Here is an 8,181-nt window from a genome sequence, read left to right on the forward strand (position 1 = left end):
TTATCCAGACGCTTATCCACACGTACGTCCAACGCTTATCCAGACGCTTATCTACGCGTACGTTATCCAGACGCTTATCCACACGTACGTTATCCAGACGCTTATCCACACGTACGTTATCCAGACGCAAAGTAAAAAAAAATCATTTTTTTGCTACGCCGCCGCCACGCCGCCGCGCAGTTTGAGCGCAGCTCCAACACGTGACCGTGACGTCTGACGTCTCATATCTTACGTCTGACGCCTGAATACTATGGGATTTTGGCCAGACGGCTGGCGAGCGTATACACGTTAGTTCTCCTCTCAGTTTGCTTAGTGAGTAGCAGATTTTGCACAAGATACACCTCATAACCGTGCAAGGCGAGAGTGTTCACGAAGCACAAACAAGCGATCGTTTCGAGCCTTTGCTCAACGGGGAAGCGGGTGACAGAGGTGAACGTGGTCATAGTGTCCATAGGAGAGCTGTTGCTGATCGTGCACGCTCTAATACTCAGCCAGCAGACAGTACAGGTATGGCGGGTGGAATGTGACAGGATTACCTGCCGAAGTCGACAGTCGTGTACTTTTGCGTGTCATAAGAGTACGTCGCCTCAACAGACGCGTGACAAGTACGCCGCCTCAACAGACGCGTGATCAGTACGCCGCCTCAACTGACGTCACCTCAACAGACGCGTGATAAGTAAACCGCCTCAACTGAACTGTAACACAAAATACCTCAAATAGAGTTAAATTAAATAATTTTTTGGTTTTACATTATTTTACTACAAATTATACACCATCAACAGAGCTGAAAATTAGTTGTATTTTCACAATAACATCAACATAAATTCACACACATTAATTATTAAACATTATTCTGATTTGTGCCATTCTGAGGTTTTTACTTTTGATATATTGGTTATGTTAATAATTTTTACTTAACACTCTGTTACGGTTCTCAGTTTTGTCCTGTTTTCAGAGTCATGTCGACCATAAAATGTGCATATCAACCATTGAGCTAAATAATTTTGGTCAATAGAAGGTAATGAAAAGGTATTTTAATAAAAATTGTTAAAGAAGTGTATTAAAAATTCAGGTGCATTTTGAAACACTTTAAATTGGGCTGTCACTAACGATTATTTTGTTAAATGAGCAATCTACTGATGATTTTTTTTTTTTTTTGTAATACAGAAAAAGACTTGAAATATTTGCTTAAACTGTAAATCTTTAAAAGTAGACTTAAAATATCTGTAACGATGAGGCAATAATTGGTTTAAATAAAACATTAAAAGCGAGTAATCATATGGTTTCACTGAACACTGTTAAAATACATAAAGGAATGTTCATCTAAACAATAAACGTATGTACAATATGTAATGTAAATGCCTATAGAGGGCGCCAGCAGCCCAAGTGATTGAGCAAGTTTGGCATATTTAGATCTATATTGATGTAATCTTGTGTTGGCGTTTTATATATATATATATATATATATATATATATATATATATATATATTTCATATATATGAATGTTTTCAACATTTTAAGTCAACAGATGAACTTTGCAGATGAGTTTGTTGACTGAGCTGCAAGAGATGTGTTCCACATAACAGTGAAACACAATGAATATTATTGGAAACATATTGGTACAATTCAGAAAAATGCAGGCTTTACAAAATGTTTAGCCACAAACTATGCTGATATAGCGAGAAATTCACTTCGACAAGAAATATCCACACATTGGAGGATAAAAAAAAAATCTTAAAGGATTTTTAAAATTAAAAATCTAAAGTCTCAAAGTCTTAAAGGAATGGGGATCTTCATGTTGATCAAACTTTTTTTTAGAATAATGTATGGAGACGCAAATATTTAGCATGTCCCTTAAATATGTAACTTTTGGCCTGTAGGATAAACAATGATTTCACTAAAATTTAACATTTAATATACAACTAATTTTTCAGTTTTATGGCATCCCTTTTCCAGTTACATTTTTTTTCCGTCTTTTTGCAATTGACATTATTTCAAGCCACTGTTTGTACTGCTTGCTCATTTTCAGAAATAAAAGTACAATTAGTAATGATAAATCAGCATTGCTGTGTTATTGTATGTTGTGAGAAGTTTTCTGTGTCTTAAATTCATTAATGACAAACGCATTTGAAGTTTTGGGTTATTACAATACTAATCTAAAAATGTGAATAAAATTCAGAGTACATTTTGATTGGTATCAAACATTTAATTTGAAGACTTAAAAGACAACGTCAAACATTTCGAATTCAAAAAAAAAAAAAGAACAAGTATATATATATATATATATATATATATATATATATATATATATATATATATGTATAAAAAACAGAACAAGCCTTTTGATGACAATGCCTTTTATATATATATATATATATATATATATATATATATATATATATATATATATATATATATATATAAAAGGCATTGTCATCAAAAACATCCTAATATTTCAACATGAACAACCAAAATAAAAAAAAACTTCAGGCTAGACCAAAATGTGGGGACTGTACAATGCCCAAAATCATGTGGCTGCTGAAGCTATCATACGTGGCGTGTACTGGGAGCCTCAGAATTAGTCCACACGTATTTGCCTCTGGAAAAACTCTCTTCACACTGTCCCAAATATGATAAATTAATAAAATTAAGCATGTTTGCTTAGAACGACTTTGTTCTCGATGCCATTTAATGTTAAAGATCGAATGTCTAATGAATATCTATTATAAATACAACTTTATTTCTGTTAAAATTACACTCTTCTATGTCAAGATCACAAGGAAACAAGAAAGAAATGTAATTCAAGCAGAAATCATGCATTTCCTCTCAGTTTTTCCCTACTGTTTGTAGCATCCAAGCAAACTGAACATTAATGTGCTTGTACTTCACTTCAACACCAACTTAACAGATAAACATAATTTATCAAACATAAAATAGACTTTATGCAGTTATTATTATGCACTGTTACCACGTTTTGGGAAATATCTTAAAAACAACCTGTTACAAATGCATCTACTGTAATGCAAACCTTACATTTCGTGTAAAGCGAAGTATACTGAGACGATGTATATATCAGGCGTCTTGTGAGGCGGCGTATATTGAGACGGCGTATATATCAGGCGTCTTGTGAGGCGGCGTATATTGAGACGGCGTATATATCAGGCGTCTTGTGAGGCGGCGTATATTGAGACGGCGTATATATCAGGCGTCTTGTGAGGCGGCGTATATTGAGACGGCGTATATATCAGGCGTCATCTAAGGCAACGTAGCTAGGTTCAGACGTACTGAGAACACGTACTATTTTTGTTAAATTTCTTACGTACGCCGTCGTCACGTCGCCGCCTATGATTGGTTCCAACAGTGACGTCGCCGCGACGTCGCCGCGGGTCTGTCGTCTGCCCTCCCATTCAATCCCATTCAAAAATGAACACGGACTGACGGCGACGGAAGGGTCGACTGCTCCTTCTCCTTCTCCTGCTAAGGCCTTAGATGTGTCACAAAATGCACGCCATAGTACAGGTGCAGTCTGTGTGGAGAAGGTGCGCTGTGTCATGCAATGAATGAGAGGAACCATGCTCTCAACAACTACCAACTGTGTCACATAGATGCCTGATTGGGCAGATAGATGCTCAACTGATCAAAAAATAGGCTCATGTATTTTACTATGGCACAGTAATATAGTAATAATCTACTACTTTTCTCGTTTTTCCCCCTGATCATTTGGAATGAGAATAAAAAGACAAACAACAACAACAACAACAATCAAATACAAAAAAAAAAAAACTTGCAAATAAGTTCAAACATCTATTCAATATCTATTATTTCCTGAATATTACTGATGAACTGATCAAAAAGTAAGCTGCTGTTCACATGTGTTTTACTACTATATAGTGTAGTGATATAGTAATAATTTAGTACTTTCTCCTGTTTTATTGTTGGCTTCCTTTGTTCTGATCATTTGGAATGAGGATAAAAAAGACATATACACACACAAAAACATGTAAATATGTTCAAACATCAATTCAAAATCTAATATTTCCTGAATATTATGAAATTCGAGATAGCCGCCCATGGTGACGTCATAATATGCAAATTAGATTAGTATATTTACACCCGAAGTAAACTTTTGATCATGCCAAACATTTTTCTAATTGACAGTAGATCTCCATCTTTAAGCCCTTTCAAGTCACAAGCTTTTGAAATCTTGATGCCAAAATACAAAATATTTTTCCTAAAATCCCTGGCGCCTTAAGGGTTAACGTTTCTGTGTTTGTATTGCCCCGTTGAGAACTGTGGACTCTGTTTCTTCTCGCGAGAGTTCGCTCGTGATACGGAAATCCCTGTGACGTCAATGTGCTCACTTTAGGATTTAGCGATCGATCGCCTGATCATTATTACCTGCTGTATTTACCTGTGACTTTGAGTTGCTTCCTCGTGGAAATAACCTGACACCATTGGATTATTTTACTGAGGACTTCGTCACAGGACAGCGCTGTTCTCAACCTGCTCCCGGACTCCAAATAATATTGCACCATTGAGTCCGAGCCGAACACACACACACACACACATGAGAACGAGTGTAAGCAAGTTCACGAAAGGTTGGTATCTGGTGATCACCTTTACACAATCACACATTAAAAAGTGGTATAAAAACATTTTTAATTCTGAATATAATTTTGTCAGTGTGTTAATGTCGACCTGAGAAGCCCCATTGGACTTCCAAGGACATATATACCCTCATATATTTATTGTATATATTGTGTATATCTAGTACTTTTTTTCTCTTCTGTCTTTTTGTATAATTCACACTGGGTTGGCCTTCATTCTTTATTGCGGTGGTTATGTAACCCAAACAAACTATCTGTGCTTATATCACTATGAAACAATATCTCACATTCAGCTCTGTGTGTCTGTTCAGTCCTGAAGCACATGACAGTTTCAAACAGCAGCATTGAGCATCAACATGCAGAAATCTCATTCTATCAGCAGCAGTTTGTGGCAATGCTTGTCATTATATCTCCTCTCCTGCTCTGAGACCAGAGTCAATAACAAACTACACACACTTCAACTACAATTAACACTGTGTCATTGTTCTCTACAGGTTGTGGGATTGTGACGTCACAGATGAAGGTTGTTCTGCTCTGACTTCAGCTCTGAGATCAAACCCCTCACACCTGAGAGAACTGTATCTGTCTGGGAATAAAATAAGAGATTTGGGAGTGAAGCGTCTCTGTGCTGTACTGGAGGATCCTCACTGTAAACTGGAGAAACTGGGGTAAGATTATAAATCCAGTCCATCTGACCCACAAGTTCCTCCATGAATGTTTTACTCTGTGTCAAGGCCTTTAATTGGAGTAAATAATAATAGATATTAAACTTTCACTATATGACACACTGTAAAATATTTGTGAAGTGAAAAACAAATCAGCCAGAAAGTCAGACAAAATTAAACAAAATTAGGTATTGTTTGTGAATGTAATACTTCCTTCTGATTGGATAAGACTCAAACCTGTGACCTGTGTTCAGGGCTGGACTGGGGTTAAAATTCAGCTCTGGACAAATCCAGTCCATCTGACCCACGAGTTCCTCCATTAATGTTTTACTGGGTGACAGGGCCTTTAATTGGAGTAAAGAATAATAGATATAACTGAATTCATGACAAATGCATCAAACTTAATAATGTATTTGTGTCACATAGAAACGCACTTGACAGTAAAGCATTGATTTTGAGCTAGAATGCAGGAAATCTATTGATAAATAAATTCTGTCATCATTTCCTCACCCTCATGTCGATCCAAACCTGTGTGACTCAGTTGCTTCTGTAGATCAAGACACTTGTGTTGTTGATCACTTTACTCCTGATGACCAGTACATCCCTGTCTGTGTTACAAGTCAGACTCTCTGACCATTAGACCACGACTGCCCCATATAGATGATTGATAGATTAGAAATATTAGACAGAATGGAAGGTTAAATGAGTTTGAATGGTCTAGAAATAGAACATAGAATGGCAGTTAAATGGAGTCTAAAGACCTTCAGTTTGTTTACATTTGAATTTTGACAGTTGGAGTTTGAATAGTCTTGGCTCATCTGAACATTTCCTCAATGTAAGTCTGTGGGATTTTGATGATTTTTAATCTTCATTTTTAGGTAAACTGTAAATCGTAATTCGAGGAGCAAGTGAGTGTTTCTCCAGACAGATCTGTGCTTATATCACTATGAAACAATATCTCACATTCAGCTCTGTGTGTCTGTTCAGTCCTGAAGCACATGACAGTTTCAAACAGCAGCATTGAGCATCAACATGCAGAAATCTGATTCTATCAGCAGCAGTTTGTGGCAATGCTTGTCATTATATCTCCTCTCCTGCTCTGAGACCAGAGTCAATAACAAACTACACACACTTCAGCTACAATTAACACTGTGTCATTGTTCTCTACAGGTTGTGGGATTGTGGCGTCACAGATGAAGGTTGTTCTGCTCTGACTTCAGCTCTGAGATCAAACCCCTCACACCTGAGAGAACTGAGTCTGTCTTGGAATAATCTACAAATATCAGAAGTGAAGTTACTCTCTGATCTGAAAGATGATCCACATTATAAACTGGAGAGATTAGACTACTGTGAGTATATTATTATTTAAATCTTTTAAAATGGCCAAAGTTTAGTAACAGACATATTTGGAGAATATTAGATAATAATTTAGCTCCACTTTAGTTTCTGTACTTTAAACTGTTTAATTCTGTGATGATCTATGAATATATGAATATGTTCATCTCCTCCAGTGTCTCTGTGTGTAAATGATAAAGAGAGAGTTGTTGATCATTCACTGTTATTAATCTATGATCAGTTGTTCATCAGATCAGAGTATGTGAGCGGAGTGGAGCGTCAACAATTTCTCCTCCGCGCTCCGATCATTTAATTATCACTCCGCTCCGCTCCACTCCACACTCACTGATATCAGAAACACCGCTCCACCTTCACTCCACGTCTAAAGTATTTCAGCTAAATATGTTTAACATGTGATTTCTTGCTAAATATCCAGTTATATTACGGGCTGTTGGCATGAATTGTTCTCGTGACGGAGCGGTGCTGGAGCGCTCTTGGAGCGAGTGAAAACCACGACGCTCCGACTTTTAAAAGATCTGCTCCTCGCTCCAGTCAAAATCACACGCTCCACTCCGCGCTCCGCTCACATACTCTGATTCATATCTCTGACTGTAATATGAATATAATGTGTGTTTCTGAGCTGGATCTGCTGATGTGATGTGACAGCAGTAATGTCTCATACTCATATCTGACTGTCTGTGTGTTTTATTGTAGGACTCTCAGTATTTAGACGTCAGTTCAGTTTCCTCAGGATCAGCTGATGGTGAATAAGAGCCGCTACAGGAATCAGTGATGTGAAGTTAAATGAATGCATGGAAGTGTAATGTGTGGAGCAGTGTTGATGAACAGAAGAAACAAGCTTCAAGGAAACTAAACTAATTCAGCAAAAGACGTTTTTATCCAAAGGACATTAAGAAAATAGTTGATCTGTTTATACAGCACTGAAAACCAAGAAAATCAATGTGATATTTTCAGTGATGGGCTTATATCCTGAGCTGTCCAGATTTAATATAGATCATCATAACTGTGTATCCTGAAATTCAGAAATAGACAACTTATCACTTGTACATTTTCTTATATTTTAATCCAGTCTAACATTTGAGTGTGTAACCTTTGTATATATGTGTTTATTTCTATTAAAATGTGTGTCATTTCGAGAAGAGGGACTTCCACTTGATATCATCATGAGAAATGTGTGTCCTGCTGTATCTTGATTTAGATACAATTCAAAACTTTTTTTTTTTTCATTGGCACGGTATGAAAACATATAAATACATAGTAAATGTAAAAGTACCTATTCAAATAAAATGAGAAACAAAGCACAATATCAATTAGAAATGAAATACAGAATATAGACTTAAAATTCACCAAATAAATAAAACTGCGAACAGAAATGTAATTGTTTGATCAAAATGATTGCTACTGACAATAGTAGGAACTGGATGTTGTTGGTTCAGCTGTGTTTGATCAGGGTTGGAGCCAGAGAAAACTTTTTGATTTGAAATTCAAGGTAAATTGTACTTTATTTTGTGTGTCAGGAAACATGCAAGTATCTTCTGCTGCATCCAAAAAG

At 36.5% G+C, this 8,181-nt stretch overlaps 1 long non-coding RNA gene across 2 annotated transcripts; it reads left to right on the top strand.

The window, feature by feature from the left end:
- Positions 1-81: 81 nt before the first annotated feature.
- Positions 82-7,766, top strand: LOC113100939 (uncharacterized). 2 transcript variants are annotated; one of them, XR_003289850.1, is made up of 5 exons: positions 82-507; positions 3,521-4,599; positions 5,103-5,276; positions 6,444-6,622; positions 7,323-7,766. It is a non-coding gene; the product is annotated as an uncharacterized LOC113100939 (long non-coding RNA). The 2 variants fall into 2 exon arrangements; XR_003289849.1 differs by lacking the exon at positions 82-507 and having other exon boundaries at positions 2,443-4,599.
- The last annotated feature ends 415 nt before the right edge of the window (positions 7,767-8,181 follow it).

This window comes from Carassius auratus, unplaced genomic scaffold (assembly GCF_003368295.1).
Source record: "Carassius auratus strain Wakin unplaced genomic scaffold, ASM336829v1 scaf_tig00217421, whole genome shotgun sequence".
NCBI classification, from domain to species: domain Eukaryota; kingdom Metazoa; phylum Chordata; class Actinopteri; order Cypriniformes; family Cyprinidae; genus Carassius; species Carassius auratus.